We start from the raw sequence: 22,078 nt of genomic DNA on the forward strand, positions 1-22,078 counted from the left end.
AGGAAACCTGGACCACTTTGTGATCCACACAGCTTCAGGTTTTCTCCAGCAGGCTTGAACACAACCAGAAGCCTAGAGTATTCCCAGGCACTAATAGAAGTATCTAGGATGTTGCCAAAAACACTAAAAGAAACTAGTCTTGACCCTGAGCCAAATTCCTTAAACCTTCATATAAACTCCATATCGTGATCTCCATGCTTTGGACATATACTCAGGTAGAACACCCCTTTCCTCTCACTGTCTGCAGTGAAGATTGCTGCAGCCCTCTGTACATAAGTTCCCCTAATAAATGCTTCAAATTTATCAGCCTGGCATTTAATGCTTCTTTCTTTAGAATTCCAGCTGGCCAAATTTTGGGGTGATCTGAGGCATGCCCTTGTGAGAACTTCCCCATCCTTGATTTTGGGGGAAATTCCAGTTGTTGATTGAGGGAGAAAATTTTTTTTGGACAAGTTTGAGAAGAGTTGGTATTACTTTTTTAAAAAATGTTTGGTAGAATTCACTACTGTAAATATCAGGTCCAGGGCTTTTCTTTGTCAGGAGATTTTTGATTACTAATTCAATTTCCTTAGTAGTTACAGGTCTATTTATACATTTTATTTCTTCATAATTTAGTCTTAGTAGGTTTTGTGTTTCTAGGAATTGGTCCATTTCATCTAGGTTATCCAATTTCCTGGTGTACAATTGTTTATAGTACTTTCTTATAAATCCTTTTTACTTTTGTAGAGTTGGTAGTAACATTTACACTTTCATTTCTGGTTTTACTAATTTCATCCTTCTCTCTTTTTCTTAGTCTATCTTTTTTTTATCTTTTCAAATAATCAACTTTTGGTTTCATTGGTTTTCTCTATTTTTTTCTATTATCTATTTTAATTATCTCTGATCTAATCTTTGTTATTTTCTTCCTTTTGCTAGGTTTGAGTTTAGTTTGTTCTTCTTTTTCTAGTTTCTTAAGTTGTAAAGGTAGGTTGTTTATTTGAGATCTCTGTTTTTTCAAATGAGCATTTATAGGTATAAATTTTTCCCTTAGCACCACTTTTGCTGTAAGTTTTGGTGTAAGGTTTTTGTTGTCACCATCTCTAGGTATTTTCTAATTTCCCTTCTGATTTCTTGTTTGATCCATTCTTGTTTAATAATGGTTAACAACAATATTATGAGTTGAGTGCATTGTTTAATATCCAAAAATTTATGAATTTTTCTGTTTTACTTTTTATTGATTTCTAAGATTATCCTGTTGTGGTTGGAGAAGATTCTTTGTATATTATCAACCTTTAAAATATATTGAATCTTGGGCCAGGCATGGTGGCTCATGCCTGTAATCCCAGCACTTTGGGAGGCCAAGGTGGGCAGATCACCTGAGATTGGGAGTTTGAGACCAGCCTGGCCAACATGAGGAAACACCGTCTCTACTAAAAATACAAAAATTAGCCAGGCAGGGTGGCAAATGCCTGTAATCCCAGCTACTTCGGAGGCTGAGGCAAGTGAATTGCTTGAATCCAGGAGGCGGAGGTTGCAGTGAGCTGAGATTGCACCATTGCACTCCAGCCTGGGCAACAGAGTGAGACCCCATCTCAAGAAAAAAAATAATATATATATACACACACACACATACATACACACACACACACACACACATATATGTACATATAAACTTAATTTGTGGCTTAACATATGGCCCAGAAAATGTTCCAGGTGCACTTGAGAAAAATGTGTATATTGTGGTTGTTGAGTGGAGTGTTCTGCATCTGTCTATTATATCTAGTTGGCTTATTTTATTGTTTAAGTTATTTCTTTTATTTACTTTTTTTCCTGGTTGTTCTATCGAGTCTTGAGGGTAAGGTATTAAAGTATGTAGAACTTTATATCTCTCCTTTAAATTCTGTCAGTTTTTGCATCATATATTTTGAAAGCCTGTTATTAGGTGCATAAATGTTTATAATTGTTATATTTTCTTACTGTATTAAAACTTTTATTAATATATAATATTTTTGCTTTGTTTCATTTTAAGTCTATTTTGTCCAATATTAACATGGCCACCTTTAGTCTCTTTTAGTTACTAGTTACATGAAGTATCTTTTCCCATCCTTTCACTTTCAGTCTCTTTTGTCTTAAGATCTAAAACGAGTGAGTCTTTTATAAACAGCCTGTAGTTTGATCATAAAGGTTTAGAAATTCTGTCAATCTGTCTTTTGTACGAAGAGTTTAATACATTTACATTTAACATTATTACTGGTTAGGAGGGACTTATTTCTGTCATTTTGCTATTTGTTTTCACCATGCCATATATGTTTGTATCATACATTTCTGTCATTTGTTATATGTTTTCTACATGCCTTTTGGTTTAGTCCCTCACTTCCTGCATTATCGTCTTCTTTTCTGTTTAATTTTTTTGTAGTAAAACATTTAAATTCTTATGTTTAAATTATTCTCTCATTTTCTTTTGTATATTCTGTATTTATTTCCTTCATGATTAACTTGGGGATTACATTTAATAGACTAAATTTGTTATAGTCTAATTTGAATTTATATCAGTTTAACTTCATTCATATACAAAAACTCTGCTACCTCCTTTACCACTCATGTTTCTCTCCCTTTTAGCTCTTGTCACCAAATTATATCTTTATACATTGTGCACTCCAAAACATAAATTGTTACTTATTTTAAATGCATTAATCTCTTAAATAATGTAGAAAACAGAATGTGTAGTTGTTACAAATAAAAGTTACAGTAGTATTAGATGTTAGACTAATAATTTTTTAAAAAGTATGTCTTTTAAATATTGTTACTGTACAGAACAAAAAGTGAAGTTACAAATCATTGTTGCAATAGTACTAGCTTTTATAATTTCTCATGTATTTATCTTTATTGAGATCTTTATTTCTTCATATGGCTTTGAGTTAATGACTACTGGCCTTTCACTTCACCCTGTAGGACTCCCTTGAGCATCTCTTATAGCATAGGTCTAGTGTTAATGAACTCCCTTGGCTTTTGTTTATCTGGGAATGTTCTCATTATTCCCTCAATTTTGAAAGATAGTTTTGCCATATATGTAATTCTTGGTTGACAGTTTTTTCTTTTAGTACTTTGAAAATAGTAGCCCACTGCCTCTGGCCTTCAAAGTTCCCCATAAGAAATCTGCTGGTTATCATATTGGGCATCCCTTATATGTGATCAATTGCTTCTCTCTTGCTACTTTCAAGATTATTTGTCTTTCAAAAGTTTGCTTATATGTGTCTTGATGTGGATCTTTTTGAGTTCACCTTACTTGGAGTTTATTGAGCTTCTTGGATGTTTATATTCACATTTATGTCTTTCATCAAATTTGAGAAGTTTTCAACTATTATTTCTTCAAATATTTTCTCAGCTGTCTTCTTTCTCTCTTCCCCTGGGACTCCCATAATACATATGTTAGTCTGCTTAATGCTGTACTATAGGTTCCTTAGCCTCTGTTCACTTTTCCTCAATCTTTTTTCTTTCTGTTTGTCTGACTTAGTAATTTCATTGTCCTAGCCTTATGTTTACTGATTCCTTTTTCTGTCTGTTCAAATCTGCCTTTGAATACCTCTAGGGAAATTTTCATTTCAGTTATTATAATATTCAGCTCCAGAATTTCTTTTTGGTATTTTTTTAGGTTATTTAACTCTTCATTGATATTTCCATTTTGTTCACTCATCATTTTCTTGACTTTCTGCACATCTTCTTTTAGTTTTTTGACTATCTTTATTGTTTTAAAGTGTTTGTTCAGTAAATCTGCCATTAGGCCCTTTTCAGGGACAGTTTCTGTTGATTGGTTGATTTATTCTTTGAATGGGCCATATTTTCCTGTTTCTTTATATGCCCATGACTTTTTTTTTTGTTGAAAACTGGACATTTGAATCTAATAACGTGCTAACTCTTTAAATCAGATTCTCTTCCTTCTCCAGAGTTTGTTGTTTTTTTGTTAATTTTGTTAGTTTATTTTTATTTTTATTTTTTGATTGTTGAAGGCAGTCTGTATGCTAAGGATAAGCCTGAGTTGTGAACTTAAGGTCTTCTCAGGTCTTTTCTGAGTCTGTGCCTTTCTCTGGGCATGCATAGTCACTTTCTGCTTCCCCCATATATGCAGTTGTTTTTGAATGTCTTGGTCCTTAATATCTGGCTCCCAAAAAAGGAAAAAAGGGAAAAGTGAGGAGAGAGAAGGGGTGTTGGCCCTTTAAATCCCCTGGAAGTCCTTTCAGCTGGAGGATTGAAGGGCTTGTAGCAACTGGGGGAGATGCAATAATAATGGCCACCCACCCCTTTGTCTGCACCTCTGTAATAGAAGCAGCAATCAGTAATCAGAGTACAGATTCCCGACATTTGGAGGATGGGACACTTTTTGCTCACTCTGGCTCCTACAAGCTCTGTACTTGTTGATTCAGGAATAGGTACACAACTGCCTGCTGTGGGGCTGAGGGTGGGGGATTGGTAGCTGCTACTGTGATAAGAGCTGAAACTGACCCAAATCAACGGCAATTTGTCTTCAAGCCTTATTCTGGAAGTTGTAATTCTTCAATAGATTCTACAGTTCCAAACTAGTTATATTAGACAAATTCTGTCAATGCAATTGTTTTCTAGGTGGGGGAACAGATTTCTGGTGCTTCCTACTCTGTCATCTTTTTGAAATCTTCTCATGTCTTTCTACATCTTTTTAAAATTAAAAATAATTCTTTAGATTAGAATAATACAAACTAGATTTGGCCTATAGGCCATAGTTTTTCCAGCTAGCCTCAAAAAATAATCTGAATTAGTTTGGTTATGTTGTGGAAAGGTAGAATGAGCTTCAGAGGGCAGTTCATCACAGTTGTTTCCATTTCTCTGAGACTCATGAGACCCTCTTTATATAAGATTTGTCCTCAGGGTTGTTGCTTCACCATTACAAGGTGGCTTCCTAGAGCAACCAGAGAGCCATACTTCCTTATGCATATTTGAGGGATGGTGTGGTGTGGGAAGAAAAAGCCTGTGTTTACAAACACAAAACACAAATCATAAGCATCACTGATTGGACAATCTTAAGGTTTTACACATCTTAAACTGATTCCTGAGACTAGGAATTTATAGGTCTGATGGGCTTAGGCTTGAGTTGTGTGAACTTTTGAAGATTGTGTGGCAAGAGAGATGAAGTTACCTGTGGCCCCAACTCATTATTCTGGAATGGACCCTGAGATTTTGCTTTTTTAATGAGTTTCCAGGTGATGTTGACAGTGGATGGCCTTTGGAACACACTTTGAGTAATAAGGCTTAACTAAACCTAAACACCACAACTACTAAATGTAAAAAATTGATGGAATAAATATTGAGATAATCACAATGCTAAAACTTTCTAGAAATATATTTTCTGTAGCCGTTGAAAATAATACAAGGGCAATATGTGAATTAGGTGAGGTCCCTACCATCAGGATACGAATGATAGCTATTGCCAAAGCTTTACATCAAAAGAAATTGTTCTTCATAATAGAGGAAGAAAAATTTAGAATTGTCAGGCCAATCCTGGAGACAGGAGTGGGAAGGCACATAGGGAAAGGAAACTAGGAAGACAGACAAATATGTGAACCACCTTAGGTAATCACCTTTTTACTTATGAATGACTGTGAAAACTAAAAGAAGATTGATTTTCACGTGGAGTGAAGCAGAGGTAATATTTGAGGAAGATAGAGCCACAAAGGCAAAGGATAACAATGTGTGTAATTGCCTCAAGAATTACTAGAATTCTTAGGGGTGCCACTCAAAGAACTGGGGAGTTATCAGAAAGTTTATAGTCCAAAGAAAGCCATCCAATCTTTAACATTTGAGTTATATGGAGTATTTTATTTATTACCCCAGTGACATTGTAAGGTAGGTATTATGATCTGTTTTAAAATGAGAAAACCAAAGCTCTGAAATATTGAAAAACCTGTCCAGGGTTTCATAGAAAGCAGATTGGGGATTTGAACCCCAATTTGTCTAACCACAAAACCTATTTTCTTTTGGTTATACTAGTCATTAAAAAAACTGAACAAAACAAAACTTTAAAAAATGAAGTAGGTGGATTTAGTGGTGGCTTGAGAATTTCTATATCGAAGAGATTTGGAGGCAACAACCTGTATGTTTTGGCCAAGGGACTTGTCTTGAGGCTGTGTTTGCATAGTAAGCACACTATTTCTACTTAGATTGTATAGTTACTTAAAATTTTTTTTTGGGGGGATCTGTTAAAACCCTAACTCACTTTTTCATGGTATCCCTGTGTGGGACCAATATTTAATAGAAATAAAATTCAATTTCTTTCTTGCTGTTTCTGAAGCATCTTGAAGAAACCATGAAAACCACTGAACTCTATGCTTCCTGTTATTTTTTACTGTATAAATAAAGAAACTGAGACCAGAAATTTAAAATGAATTGTCCAAGGTAACACACAAAGATAGAAGCAGCTATTCCAAGGACTATTCAGTGCAAATGCTTAGAGAGATACACATTTCTTCAATTTGTGTTTAATGTGCAAATAAAAATTAAAACATTTGTCTCAAGTGTTGAAGTACTTTGAGATTTGTAGAAAGTAGAATACTTGAGAATTAGAACTTACTTTCTCTATAGAAGCAGCATCATATGAAGCACATGACATGTATTTTTAGTTTCCTCTAGTATAGTATATTTTGTTTTTGTTTTATGTTTGTGTTTATTACATTATTATAATTTTGACGTTTGCTTAGTTTTTCATCAAAAATGTTATTTTTTATTTTAAATATTTGATTTTATAGAAATCCCATTTTTACTTATAACACATACTACATACAAAGGCCAAATTTTTGCCATCAAAATATGTATCTGAATTTAGGTTAAAATCAATGACAGATTAAAAGAAATTTACATAAGAATGTTTTTTCTCTTAATGTGCTACTTAAATCAAGTGATCGGTGTGTTACGTTATTTTGATATTATAATTGTCAATTATATTGCTGTTAATAGGCAGTAGTTCCTTGTTATAAAAGTATCTTTAAAAAATATAGATGCATAAATTCATCTGAGTTCAGTATTGAATCTGCCTCTTATTAGGCTTGTAGCCAAAATATGACTCAATAGGGTGAATACAGTAGCTGAAGAAATATAATAGCTTCACCCTTGGATCCTTTGGAGTAAAATGGTAACCACAAGGGCAAAGGGACATGTCTTAACAACAGTGCCTTTCATTGGTGCAGACGGTCAACTAAAGGACAACACACAGTGTTACAGGCTAGATGTGTAATTCTAATGGCTCAACTATTTGGCAGGAAGCATCATATACATAAAAATCATGAGACTAAAAAAAAAATATTCATGATACCCCAAATCTTGTCTCTAGATAGAAAAAGAAGACTAAAGATTGACTGCAGACAGAGAGAGAGATTGTAAGGTGATTTGGATTTCTGTAAGGTTATGCTAAATTATCTATTTTCCCCACAGTTTGTTTCCTTGAGTTCTGTTGCTCATTGCTTCCCTTTCCCCACCTTTTCTGAAGAATACCTGAGTTTTTTAAATTCTTGAATTAGTGATTTGTATTTTTCATAATTGGGGAAAGCTGCCCATTCATTTCCACCCCTCCCCTCTGTCCATGTATGTTAGAAACTACAATAAATAAGAGGACCTCATTTTCAGTAATACAAAATTTACTTACAGAATATAAGCACTTTTTATTTGAAGGTCTTAGGTCCCAATGTTCATTTGTATAATTCCCTAGTGACATAGGAACATAAATATAAGAGCATTTACTAAAGAGATGGTGAGTCAGTCAATCTAGTGTGAAGAATGAGGTATAGGTGAGCAGTTTAGAGTCTGGGTGATCTGTTTGATTTCTTCTGATGAATCAAGAGAAGTGGGAAGTGTGAACCTTAATATTAAGGACAGGATCTGAATCCAAGAACAGGGTGGTGGGGTGGTGGTTGAAGTTTGAGGGGGAGCAACTGTTCATTATCAGAACATCTATCCAGGAAAGTAAAATCCAAAAAAAAAAAGGTGCGGAAAAGGGAAATGATTGAGAAGTCAGGAGTTCCAAGAGTATAGGATAATGGAGAGGATGAACAGGAGGGTTGGAGAATCATGAAGAGAAGTGGGCCTGTGGCTGGGACTGTGTGCAAGGTTAATATAATGGGCTGTAAGCCGGGAGGACACCTTTTAGTCCAGTTCTTGTCATGTCCTGTGTACGTTGACCACATTTCCCTTTCCACTAACATTTATCATTTTAATTTAGCTTTCACGTCTGTCAAAACTAAGTTACTAAACACCTTTACAATTTCATTCACTAATTTAAGTTGATTTTTGGTAGAAGAAGAACTCATTTTTCTTTATAAATCACCAGACACGGTAGAAAGACAGAGGAAATCCTGAGTAAACAGAAATCTAGCAGGCAAACCTTAGGTCGTCTGTTTTTGCTTAAAGGAAGATTCGTGTCATTTTTTATTATTTAGGGCAATATTTCTCAAAGTATGTCCAGAGGAACACTTGTGTACAATAAAAATTACTCATTTAAAATATATAGACTTTTTAAAATTTAGGACTTCTTAGAACTATTATTATGCTAAGATAACATTGTCATGTTCAGTATTAAAACAATTTATTTTTTGATATTTTTCCTATCTTGAAGTTTATCAGAGGTATTAGAATCATGTTAACTTAATGTGGGAACATGAGGATAGAAAAAAATTTTCCAATTGATTTTGATACTTCCTTTTTCCCTATTATTATTTCCAGGGGGATGCATCAGGAGGATAATTCCAAGAGTTTAGTGGTGAATTTCCTTGGCTTCCACTGAGGTAATAGTCGTGTTAGGTCACTCTGTGAAGAGGGATAATCTACTCTGATCAGACATCTGCAGAGCTTTAAAGACTGTTGCAGCCAGAAAGCTCTCGAGAATTCTGAGTCTTGGGGCTCCCAAGGTTCCACCTCTTTGGACCAACTGATATTTCATTTTAGTTTATTTGTTAGAGACACTGGAAATGACCTTACCTCAGACTTCCCTTTCCATTCCTTTAGTAGGATCTTTGGGTTTTCATCCTGAGAGATTAAATTTTTTAAAAATTATTTATTTATTTATCTTTTATCCCATTAATAGACCAACACTAAAGCAGTAATGAAAAAGGAATTACTTTCTCCCCAAATTCACGCTGCTAATTGGCTGACAAATGGTCCTTTGCTTGAACATTTCCTCCGGAAGGGCCATCCCACCATGTATTCCAGATACATTTTGCTCTGTGAACTAACACTGTTAACATGAAGCCTTTTTTTTTGGTTCCTGAGAACAACAACGTAACACCTAATGATTGAATACAATTGAACACCTTTGTTTTCAAAATGTGATAAAATAAGTTCTATTTTATACCTAACTTGATAGAAATCTAAATATTATTTCTTAGTAAAATTTAATCTATAACTTATAAATACGCATTTATTGACATATCCAAAAAACCGTAGTCACATACTACTTTAAAAATCGTATTTATTAGTGGGGAAGAAAGAGAAGCCTCTACTTTTCCTTATTCCTTAAAAGTAAAGAATACCTTTAAGACTCTAACAGCTTTAATTTTATTAGTAGCTAAAAGAAATCTAGAGGAGAAGTGGATACTTTTAAAAAAAAAAAAAGAGCATAACAAAGGTGCTCATCTCTCTGAAACCTATATTTTAGACATGCCTAATGTTAGACATTAAAGGTTTGCATGTGCATCATCATATTTTATTGAAGTTGGTAATAATTTACTTATTATCTGCAATGGGTTTCTGAAAAATATTTCTCTTTCCATTAAGGATTTCATTTTCAGCATTTGCTTGTCAGTTAAATCCTCACATCATTAATGTAACTTCTCATCACAGGGAGAATTGAATATTCATGCGTTGCTCAAATCACTGTTATTCTGGCCTGTTACTTTTTATTCTTCGTGAAAGTGGAGATTGTTAACCCATCACTTTACAGCTAAGGTTGTTACATTTTCTGAGACTGCTTTGGTTTTGTAAATGTAACATTTTGTCATATTTCTACAGCAGGTAGTAATTTCAGCTTTTACTCTTGACCAGGTCCAGGTAGGTCATTTAGCTGTTTGCTCTTTGTGAGCCACTTTATTAACTCTTTGGTAGTGTCCAGACCCTGGATTCATGCTATTTCAACACTTCATTCGGAGCGTTGCCTGCTTTTTTGCATGGTGAATAAAACTCTTGAATGATGGTCATGCTCTCAAGTGCCTGACCTATACTCAAGGAATTAGTTTTCTGTGAGACACTTAAGGAGCATTTTTAGATGGCCAACTAGACTAGATGATCTTTTAAGCCCCTTTTTGCTATACGATTCTAGGATTCTATTTGTTGTTTTATCTCACTTGCAGTGAATCATCATTAATAAGGGTAGCCTTCAAACCTTTTTTTTTTTTTCTTTGAGGTCAGACGCTACATTTTCCTTAATCTGTATTATGGCAGGATCAAGTCCCTCCTGGGTCCTGCTCCATTTCTGGGTCCCTGCATATATACATCTGCCTTCAGAGGCCAGGTTCAAATTAAACTAGGGCAGCAGAAAGAGACCTTTGATAATGCTGCCACAAAGTAAAAGAAGAAACAATGACTCTTTTTGCATAATAACTCACAGGAGAACTGATGACCTTTGGCATTTTAAAAGTCTGATCGCCGTTTAGCTGCTTCCTTCTAAAACATGATCATTGAAATCAGCTTTCCTTCCTCCTTCAGAAGGAAAAACAAAACAAAACAAAAAAATCCTAATGGGCCGTTAACAAAACTTTCTAAAAGTCAACGAAACATTGGCAACTAGTCTAAAGCAGAGTAGAAGGAGGTAAAAGTAGAATGATGGTGGGAAGCAAATTGGATTCAGAGACTACGGGACCTAAGAGGAAGGAGTGGGGAAGAGGTTCTGGGGAAATCAGAGGATGTAGTGGCTGTAAATCTGCTGTGCTTGTTTAGAAGGGAGTGTGGCTGGACAGAGCTGAATGTGGTATAGAACACCAAAAGTGGATACTATGTTGGATTACAGCGCATGACTTGAGCCTGAATATACTCGGGAAATTTACACAGGTTATTGCTTGGTTAATGGTAAGGAATTATTTTGTCAATGGATTGTATAGTTTTGCTTTTCTATGATGGTTTAATAGGAGAGTTACATTGTTAATATGCAATTAGTATTCATCTAAGAGATGTTTGTTCTAAAAAAAACCTAGTGTCAATGATGAATGTCAGGTTTCAGAATGTAATCTTCTAGAAGGTAAGGAGAGAGCATATTCTATAGGATGTTTATGAGACTCAGTTAATCCAATTCTGCCTTTGCATTACTCCTTGATAGCACACACATCGTTTCAGGCCACAGTTAGCCATTTCATGGTTGATTTACTATCAGAGAGTTACTTGAGGAAGCCACAGGGCAAGAGAGAACCTAATTAATATTAAACATCAACAATAATTTGGGCTGGTTTTCATAAGTTGCCTGATAAAGGAACATGCTAGCTCTGGGTTATCAGTATAAATTTATGGTGGCTTCTTGTGCTCCTGGCCAGAATCATTACAAACTGTTTAACATACAAATTATTATGGAAAGTATTTTTCATAGAGTAGAGCTCAACTCATTCATTTCACTAATCTAAGGATCCAATAATTTTCAGACCAACCTCAACAATCTCTCTCTACTCTCACTAAAGTTTATTAATAGCAGAGAGCTGTCATGAAATCACTTATTGCAAAGACTTAATTACTTCTACAAAAGACGCTAGAGTGCTATTGTTTGTCTATTTATTATCAAATAATTTAATAAAAAATTAAAATGCAAGTCTATTTATCAGGAAGAGAAGTACACTTCTTTGTACTATGACATCTTAGCAGTTTGTCAGACCCATACGCATAGAGAGTACTCACACTGGCTAATTTGCTTTGGTTTTTATTAAGGCTCCTCATCGGTATGATGCTAAAACTTTAGAACACTTAAGTACAAGAGGAATTCTACACGTTACTAGGAACATATAGCAAAAGTAGGAAGAATGGCAAGTGTCTTAATGGTTAAAACAAGTATAAGATTTTTATTTGTGTCTAATTTTTATATCCCCACCCTCCATAAAAATCTAATAAAACTCCTTACCAAATTTACAGTTAATATAACAAAACAGACTGAAATAAAGTTTACAAATGGCAAAATATAATAAATGTTTTATACAAATGAGGATTTAACTATCTGAGGAGAAAAAAAAAGCAACAGGCCAGAACAACAGTGATTTGAATTAGGCATGAATATTCAATTCTGCCTACGATGAGAAGTTACATTAGTAATGTGAGGATTTTATTGACCAGCAAATGCTGAAAATAAAATCATTAATGGAAAGAGAAGTATTTTTCAGAAACCCATCACAGATAATAGGTAATTTATCACCAATTTCAATAACACATGATTTCTGTATGGCGGCTAATTCATTATATGCAACTTGAGATTTGGTTGAACAATAGTATTTCTAAGTAATTCAATTCAACAATTCACAATTTGAGTGCCTACTATGTGATCCTTTGAATTTCTGTGGTATCAGCTGTAATGCCTCCTTTTTAATCTACGATTTTATTTATTTGAGTCTTTTTTATTGGTAGTCTGGTTAAAGGTTTGTCAACCTTAACTTTTCAAAAAAATGACTTTTTGTTTCATTGATCTTTTGTATTGTTTTCTTCATTTCAATTTCATTGATTTCTTCTCTAATCTTTATTATTTCTTTTCTTCTACTAATTTTGTGTTTGTTTTTTTCTTGCTTTTCCAGTTCTTTAAGATGCATGATTAGATTAGTTGAAGTTTTTCTTCTTTTTTGATGCAGGTATTTATAAGTATAAACTTTCCTCTTAGTACTGCTTTTGCTGTATCCCATAGGTTTTGGTATGTTGTGTTTACATTATCATTTGTTTCAAGAAATTTTTCAACTTCCTTTTTAATTTCTTCATTGACTCACTGGTCATTCAGAAGTATGTTGTTTAATTTCCACGTGTTTATACAGTTTCCAAAATTCCTCTTGTTACTGATTTCCAGTTTAATTCTTGATGTTATTTCATTTTTTTGAATGCTGTAAGATTCATTTTGTGAGCTAACATGTGGTCTGTCCTAGAGAATTACTCATGTGCTGAGGAAAAGAATGTATATTCTGCAGTAATTGGATGAAATGTTCTGTAAATGTCTATTAGGTCCATTTTGTCTATAGCGACAATTAAGTCCGATGTTTCTTTGTTGATTTTCTGTCTGGAAGATCTGTCCAATGCTGAAAGCGGGATGTTGAAGTCCCCAGCTATGATTATACTGGGGACTATCTTTCTCTTTAATAATATTTGCTTTAAGTCCGGGCGCGGTGGCTCACGCTTGTAATCCCAGCACTTTGGGAGGCCGAGGTGGGCGGATCACGAGGTCAGGAGATTGAGACCATGGTGAAACCCCGTCTCTACTAAAAATACAAAAAATTAGCCAGGCGTGGTGGCGGGCGCCTGTAGTCTCAGCTACTCGGAGAGGCTGAGGCAGAAGAATGGCATGAAGCCGGGAGGCGGAGCTTGCAGTGAGCCAAGATTGCACCACTGCACTCCAGCCTGGGTGACAGAGTGAGACTCTGTCTCAAAAAAAAAAAAAAAAAAAAAAAATTTGCTTTATATATCTGGGTGCTGCAGTGTTGGGCACACATATACTTAAATTTGTTGTATCCTCTTGCTGAATTGACCCCTTTATCATTATATAGTGGCCTTCTTTGTCCCTTTGTTTTTGTCTTGAAATCTATTTTGTCTGATATAAGTATAGCTACTCCTGCTCTTTTTTGGTTTCCATTGACTTGGAATATCTTTTTCCATTCCTTTATTTTCAGACTACATGTTTCTTTATAGGTGATGTGTGTTTCTTATAGGCAAACGATGATTGTGTCTTGTTTTTTAATGCATTCAACCACTCTGTGTCTTTTGATTGGAGAGTTTAGTCCATTTACATTCAGTGTTATTATTGATAAGTAAGGACTTACTCCTGCCATTCATCCTTTGTTTCCTGGTTGTTTTGTGGTCTTCTGTTCCCTCTTTCTTTCCTTCCTGTCTTCCTTTAGTGAAGGTGATTTTCACTGGTGATATGATTTAGTTTCTTGCTCTTTATTTGTTTGTGTATCTATTGTATGTTTGTTTTTTGGTTTGAAGCTACCATGAGGCTTGCAAATACTATCTTATTACCCATTATTTTAAGCTGATAACAATTTAACACTGTTATAAACAAACAAACAGGAAAACTCTACAACTTAACTTTGTCTCCCCGCTTTTTAGCTTTCTGTTGTTTCTGTTTATATCTTATTGTACTATGTCTTGAAAAATTGTGGTGGTTATTATTTTTTATTGGTTCATTGTTTAGTCTTTCAACTCAAGGTAAGAATGCTTTATACACCACATTTAGAGTGTTACAATATTATGTGTCTTACTGTGTACTTACTATTAGCAGTGAATTTTCTACCTTCAGATGATTTCATACTGTTCATTAACGATGAGCACTCCCTTACTGAAGTACTCCCTTTAGCATTTATTGTAGCATAGGTCTGGTGTTCATGAAATCCTTCAGCTTCTGTTTGTCCGGAAAAGTTTTTATTTCTCCTTCATGTTTGAAGGATATCTTTGCTGGGTATATTATTCTAGGGTAAAGATTTTTTCCTTCAGAGCATTAAATATGCCATGCCTCTCTCTCCTGGCCTGTAAGGTTTCCACTGAAAAGTCTGCTGCCAGACTTACTGAAGCTCCACTGTATATTATTTGTTTCTTCTCTTTTGCTGCTTTTAGGATCCTTTCTTTACCCTTGAACTTGGGGAATTTGATTATTAAATGCCTTTAGGTAGTCTTTTTGGATTAAATGTGCTTGGTGTTCTACAACTTTCTTGTATTTGGATATTGATATCTTTCTTCAGGTTTGGGAAGTTCTCTGTCATTGTCCCATTGAATAAACTCTCTACCCCTATCTCTTTCTCTACCTCCTCTTTAAGACCAATAACTCTTAGATTTTGCCCTTTTTAGGCTATTTTCTAGATCCTGTAGGTGTGCTTCACTGTTTTTTATTCTTTCTTCTCCTCTGATTGTGAATTTTCAAATAGTGATTGTGTATTTTTTTTTTTTTTTTGAGACGGAGTCTCGCTCTGTCGCCCAGGCTGGAGTGCAGTGGAGCAATCTTGGCTCACTGCAAGCTCCGCCTCCCGGGTTCACGCCATTCTCCTGCCTCAGCCTCTCCGAGTAGCTGGGACTGCAGGTGCCCGCCACCATGCCCAGCTAATTTTTTGTATTTTTTTTTTAGTAGAGACGGGGTTTCACCGTGGTCTCGATCTCCTGACCTCGTGATCTGCCTGCCTCGGCCTCCCAAAGTGCTGAGATTATAAGCGTGAGCCACTGCACCCAGCCATGATTGTGTATTTTTTTTTTTTTTTTTTTTTGAGACAGAGTCTCGCTCTGTCGCCCGGGCTGGAGTGCAGTGGCGCAATCTCGGCTCACTGCAAGCTCCACCTCCCGGGTTCACGCCATTCTCCTGCCTCAGCCTCCGAGTAGCTGGGACTACAGGCGCCCGCCACCGCGCCCGGCTAATTTTTTGTATTTTTTAGTAGAGACGGGGTTTCACCTTGGTCTCGATCTCCTGACCTCGTGATCCACTCGCCTCGGCCTCCCCAAAGTGCTGGGATTACAAGCGTGAGCCACCGCACCCAGCAATTGTGTATTTTTAAATAGCCTGTCTTCAAGCTCAGTAATTCCCTCTTCTGCTTAATCAATTCTGCTATTAAAACACTCTGAAATATTCTTTAGTATGTCAATTGCATTTTTAAGTTACAGGATTTCTGCTTGATTCCTTTTTTTTTTTTTTTTTTTGAGACGGAGTCTCGCTCTGTCACCCAGGCTGGAGTGCTGGACTGCAGTGGCACAATCTCAGCTCACTGCAAGCTCCGCCTCCCGGGTTCATGCCATTCTCCTGCCTCAGCCTCTCCGAGTAGCTGGGATTGCAGGCACCTGCCACCACGCCCAGCTAATTTTTTATATTTTTAGTAGAGATGGGGTTTCACCGTGGTCTCGATCTCCTGACCTCGTGATCCACCCGCCTCGGCCTCCCAAAGTGCTGGGATTACAAGCGTGAGCCACCGTGCCCAGCAGATTCTTTTTAATTATGTCAATCTCTGTGTTAAATTCACCTGATAGAATTTTGAATTCATTTTGTGTTATCTTGAATTTCTTTGAGTTTCCTTAAGACAGTTATTTTGAATTCTCTGTCTGAAAGGTAATATATCTCTGTTTCTCCAGGATTGGTCCCTGGTGCCTTATTGAGTTCATTTAGTGAGGTTATATTTTCTAAGATGGTCTTGATACTTGTAGATGTTCGTCTGTGTCTTGGCATTGAAGAATTAGATATTTATTGTAGTCTTTTCGGTCTGGACTTGTTTGTATTGGTCCCTTTTGGGAAGGCTTTCCAGATATTCAAAAGGACTTGGGTGTTGTCATCTAAGCTGTATCTGCCTTAGGGGACACCCCAAACCCAGTAACACTGTGACTCTTTCACATTCATAGAGGTATTGCCTTGATGATCTTGGACAAGATCTGGAAGAATTCTCTGGATTACCAGGAGGAGGCTTGGGTTCTCTTCCCTTATGTCCTTCCAAACAGAATCTCTCTCTCTCTCTGTTCTGAGCCACCTAGAGCTGGGGGTGGAGTGACATGAGCCCCGCTGTGGCCACCACCTCTATGACTGCACTGGGTCTCACCCAAGGCCTGCTGTCACCACTCCCTGGCTACTGCCTATGTTTGCTGAAGGCCCTGGGTCTCTACAATCAGCAGGCAGCAAAGCCAGCCAAGTGTGTGTCATTCCCTTCAGGGAGGTGAGTTCCCTGATTGAGTTTAGAGGTGCTGTCTGGGATTCAAGGCCTAGAGTAAAAAAACCATAGAAATCAATCTAATGTTCTAAGAATGTACTGAGGATAGGCTGGCACCTAAACCACAAGATGCAGTCCTTTCCACTTTTCTCTCCCCTTTCCAAAGGCAGAGAGCCCCACCCCATGGCCACTGCCACTGTAAGCCCATGGGGAATACTGCCAGACTACTGCCAATGTTCCCTTAAGGTTCACGGGCTCTTCAGTCAGCTTGTGGTGAATGCTGCCTGCCTGGGACTCACGTTTTAGGGCAGTAGGCTCTCTTTTGGCCCAGGACAGGTCCAGAATTGCCATCCAAGAGCTAAGTCCTGGAATCCAGACCCCAAGGGTCTGCTTGGTGCTCTACTGCCCGGGGCTGACCAGGTACCTAAAGTGCAAGACAAAGTCCCCTTTACTTTTCTCTCCACTTTTCTCAAACAGAAGAATTCTTGACCTATAGCCACCACAGGTGGGAATGTGCTTAGTCTTACCTGAAGCCAGCAAGTCTCAGGCTCACTCAAGACCCTGAACATAGTACCTGGGAATTGCTGCTGGCTATTTAGGGCCCAGGGGCTTTCAGTTAGCAGGTGATGAATTCTGTCAGGTCTGGGCCCTTCCCTTTAAGGTGGCAGAGTTTTTTTCTGGCCCAGGGTGTGTCTAGAAATGTCCTCTAGGAACTAGGGCCTGGAAATGGGGCCTCACATCTCTGACCAGTGCCCTACTCGGCTGTGGCCGAGCTGGTATTCAAGATGCAAGACAGAGTTCTTCTTACTCTTTCCTCTCTTATCCTCAAGGAGTCTCTTTTGGAGCTGTGAGCTATGCAGCCTGAGCTTAGGGGAGGAGTGATATCAGCACTCCGTTAGCTGCCCTAGCTGTTGTCTCAGTAGGTTACATGCTCCCTCAGTCCACTGGCTCTGGGTCCATTTCAGCACTAGGTCTTGCCCAGGAGTTACAGTCCTTGTGGCCTATACTTCCTTTCAAGTTTTTTTGAGGCCCAGAAGCACTTTCGCTTGCAGTGGTGAGGCTTGCAGGAACTCAAGTTCCAACCACTGGAACTGGCAATTCCCCTCTGGCTAGGGCTGGTTTAAGTGCTCTCTCCATGGGCAGGCATCAGCTGAGATTTGTCCAGTTTTACTTTCTGCTATAACAAGGCAGCACTGAGTTCAGTGCCTCACAATTGCTGCACTCTCCCTCTCCCCAGCACACAGAATTGCTCTCTGCACCATGTTGCTGCTGCCAGGGCATGAGAAAAGGGTGGAAGGACTGTTTCTCCTACGTCTTTAGTGCCTCTTGCAGTGATATGAATTTAAAACCAGGTACAGTGAGTGCTTACCTGATTTTTGATTCTTATGAAGGTGCTTTTTTTTGTTTAGATAGTTGTTAAATTGGTGTCCTTGTGGGGAGAATGATTTGTAGAGCCTTCTATTCCACCACTTTGCTCTGCCCCTTCAAGGATTAATCTTTTACAAGTCTGTAAGGCATGCCTTGTGTCATCTGGCATCTCTCACTCCTAACTTATTCAAATTAAATAAATATTAATTAATTGCTTCTGTGTAGGAATGATGTTAGGAGCAAGATATGTAAAAACGAGTGAGACATGGCCCTTGCCCTTCCTTATCTCAAAGACTATATCATGCCTTTTTACTTGTTGTCAGATGTGGAAAACAGGGCAAGACTCTCCTGAGTAAACTAACAACCTGCTTAAACTGTGTTAACATGGAGATGAACCCTGAAAAGTGCTCTGTTGCTGAGTCCTGCTGCAGGGGACTCACATTTGCTAGTGCAGATGTTTCCTATGGTCAACACATTCATATAACTTGCATCTTTCAGAGCAGATGGTGCCACAGACTCTTAGAGTCAGTTTGTGCCAGTTAATTCATCCTGAGCATTTCAGCAGTTCAAGACATCAGCTACATGGTGAGGCCTTTGGAAATCTGATCTTTCTCAATGGCACTATCCACTGTGTAATAAAAGAGTGTTCTGAAGCCTGAGAGGAATTTATGGCAGCAGTAATTTGGTGCGGCAGGAACTTATGATGTTATCTCACATCAGAGAGTTACACTGCTAGCTTCCTGGTACCATTTTTCCCTTCTCCCATGTTGATTCTAAACATTGCTCTGTTTTTATTGTTATTTTGGTTGTAAAGGATTAGAAAATGTTATAGTAAAATGTTCTAGGAACTATTGAAGACTGAAAGCTCTTGGTATGATGCCTGGTCCTTTATGGTATTAAACAATCAGTGTACAGAAACAAAAAAAAAGGATGTCTGTGCAATTTTGTTAGATATCAAAAGACCCCTTAGGAGACAAATTGGAGAATCAATGCTGCCTCTCTTTTAATAATATGACAAAGAGCTAATTCAGCTTCTTTAACAGAAACTCAAATAAGCACAATCCTTTCAAAAAGCCTTTATATTCAATGCAAAGAAAACGTGTCTTCAAATCCTAAGAGTTCAGCTTCCACTGCTTTCAATGGGAGCTGTACGTTGAGAGCCAAGGGCTAATTTTGGTCGATGTATTTTCCCAATAAGTTCTCTTGGGTGATCATTTTAGCTTCAGCAAAGTGTTTCCGCTAGCTATTAGAGATAGCGTTTAAAAGTTTAAAGCAATGCGAATAGGCAGAAATCTAAATCAATATTCTGTAGAACAAATAAAGAGAAAAGAGATTTAGGCGGCAAGCTCATGGAATGTGCTCCCGTTCCCTGGTAGGCAGATCAAGGCGATTTCAGCAACAACTTAAAAATAAAAGAGTCTAAAAAAACAGACGTTAACAAAACTATTCTCCCCCCTCAGTGAGAAATGACTGGTCTGGTTTTCAGATCAAGACATTGGGGTCATGAAGAGAAATACCATCGTGTAGTGTCAAATAAGAACTGAAGGGTATAAAGGATTCAGATCAATAGGCAGGAGCTTATTTATCTTTCTCAATGCCAATTATTTTAACAGAGTTTGTACTGACTTTGTTTAGCTTTCAGGTATATTACTTTTGTTCATGGAGTAGTTTATATGGAAACTACATGGTATGAATTCTGTGTTTTCTTCTCTTCTCTACCTCTCCTTCCTCCTTTCAACTCCCTTCTCAGAAGTCCTCTTACAAATAACCTTTGTGGGGAGGACAGCTTGCCTGCCCATCTCCAGGGTTCTGAGGATTGCAAGTTATCTTTTGCCCTTTGAGAAGCCTCAGTGATTCTACCTTTAAACTGATGACTGAAAGGAAATATTGCATTGAAAGGACATGCAAAAGCAAGTTCATGACAGGCTCAGGTTATCATGACCTTTTATTTCTCTGTAACAGCAATTTGAGATGTCATGGTAGAAAAAACAAATCGTAGGAAAGCACAAGACCTTCAATATTTTAAAAAAGAGGACTTGGCATAAGATGGTTTAATTGCTCAGATTCCAAATGCATTTTATTATGAGGAAAGTTTACCATTTAAGAATATCCCATGATAACCACAGCAATAATAAAAATAAGTAGAATTTGTAGAGTGATTTATACTCCAGGGCATATCCAGAGCATATGTTTCCATGGTCTCGTGGACATCTAAAGCACTTTATAAAAAAATTCTCAAGTTTTTTTTTTCTTATTTCTTTTTTTTTTCTTTCAGATGGAGTCTTGCTATGTCACTCAGGCTGGAGTCCAGTGGTGCGATCTTGGCTCACTGCAACTTCCGCCTCCTGGGTTCCAGTGATTCTCCTGCCTCAGCCTCCTGAGTAGCTGGGATTACAGGCACCTGCCACCATGCTCGACTAATTTTTGTACTTTTTTTTTCTTTCTTTTTTTGTAGTAGGGATGGGGTTTCACCATTCAGGTGAGGCTGGTCTTGAACTCCTGACCTCAGGTGATCTGCCCTCCTTGGCCTCCCAAAGTGCTGGGATTACAGGCGTGAGTCACTGGGACCAGCCCAAGTTTTTTTTTCAAGTTATGTTCCCCATAGGTAAGTACAAAAGTCCAAAGAAATAATCTTTTAAAAAAAATTGAAAAAGAAATATATAATGAAGAAAAACTAGCAAAGTCTGAGTTACAAAGTAATAACTTAAAATATGAGAAATTTTTATGTTATATATATTTTGCCACAATAAAAATAATGAAAAAAAATGCAGTAATTTGGCCTTAAGTTACAGAGAATATACCATGGTACTATCTCAGAAGATTAATCCTTCTTGAATAAGTAAGGAATACTGAGTCATTAAAAGGTATTCTAGGTATGCCACATTCCAATTCCACTCCCCTTTCTATTATCTCTCCTGTGGAAACTGTGAGAATTTCTTGAGTTTCTTGACACTATTTCAAGATATTAATACTTTGCTCAGTGAGAAAATGCATGTGAAAGTGCTTAACAATGTGAGTTTTTTTAAATGCTAGATGGTATTTTGTATCAGTCTTGGAATGCAAATCTAGTAATTTTTAAAGCTTTTTACGTGTGTGTGTGTGTGTGTGTGTTTTTCTCTCAGATTTGTGTATTGTGTTTGGAGTTATGGAGGCTATACAAAAGTATAAAATTTCATCCTTGTCCTAGAGAAGTTTGTTACTATGATAGGAATAAGATCTATACACAAATGAAAACTTAAGTTACAAGATAGTGTATGTCTGGAGCAGTAAAATTTTAGTAAGGAAATCAGAGGAATTCTTCCTGTGGGTCTGGAATGAGGCCTATATAGAGGATGCTGGAAGATTTTGATAGAAGAAGAGGAGAAAGCACTGATACAGGGGTGGGGTTAGGGGGCAGAAGTAATAGTAACAGGGAAAGGAGGAGGTAGACACCACCACTTGAGATGTGGAGGCAATATTAAGGAATGTGAATTTGATAGATGGGACTTGATTAACCCAACTGATTAGCTTGACAGTGAGAGACAGGACTAGCTGGATTTCCTAGGCTAAGAATTCTTAAGCCTAGCTGGGGAAGGTGACTGCACCCACATTTGAACACGGGGCTCCTAACTCAGCTCACACCTGACCAATCAGGTAATAAATAGGGCTCACTAAAATATCAATTAGGCTAAAAGCAGGAGGTAAAGAAATAGTCAAAGCATCTACCATCTGAGAGCACAGGGGGAGGGACAATGACTGGGATATAAACCCCAGGCATTCGAGCCAGGAGTGGGCAACCTTCTTTGGGTCCCCTCCCATTGTATGGGAGCTCTGTTTTCACTCTATTAAATCCTGCAACTGCATGATCTTCTGGTCCGTGTTTGTTCTGGCTCTAGCTGACC

This window comes from Hylobates moloch, unplaced genomic scaffold (assembly GCF_009828535.3).
Source record: "Hylobates moloch isolate HMO894 unplaced genomic scaffold, HMol_V3 SCAFFOLD_6, whole genome shotgun sequence".
Lineage (NCBI taxonomy): Eukaryota > Metazoa > Chordata > Mammalia > Primates > Hylobatidae > Hylobates > Hylobates moloch.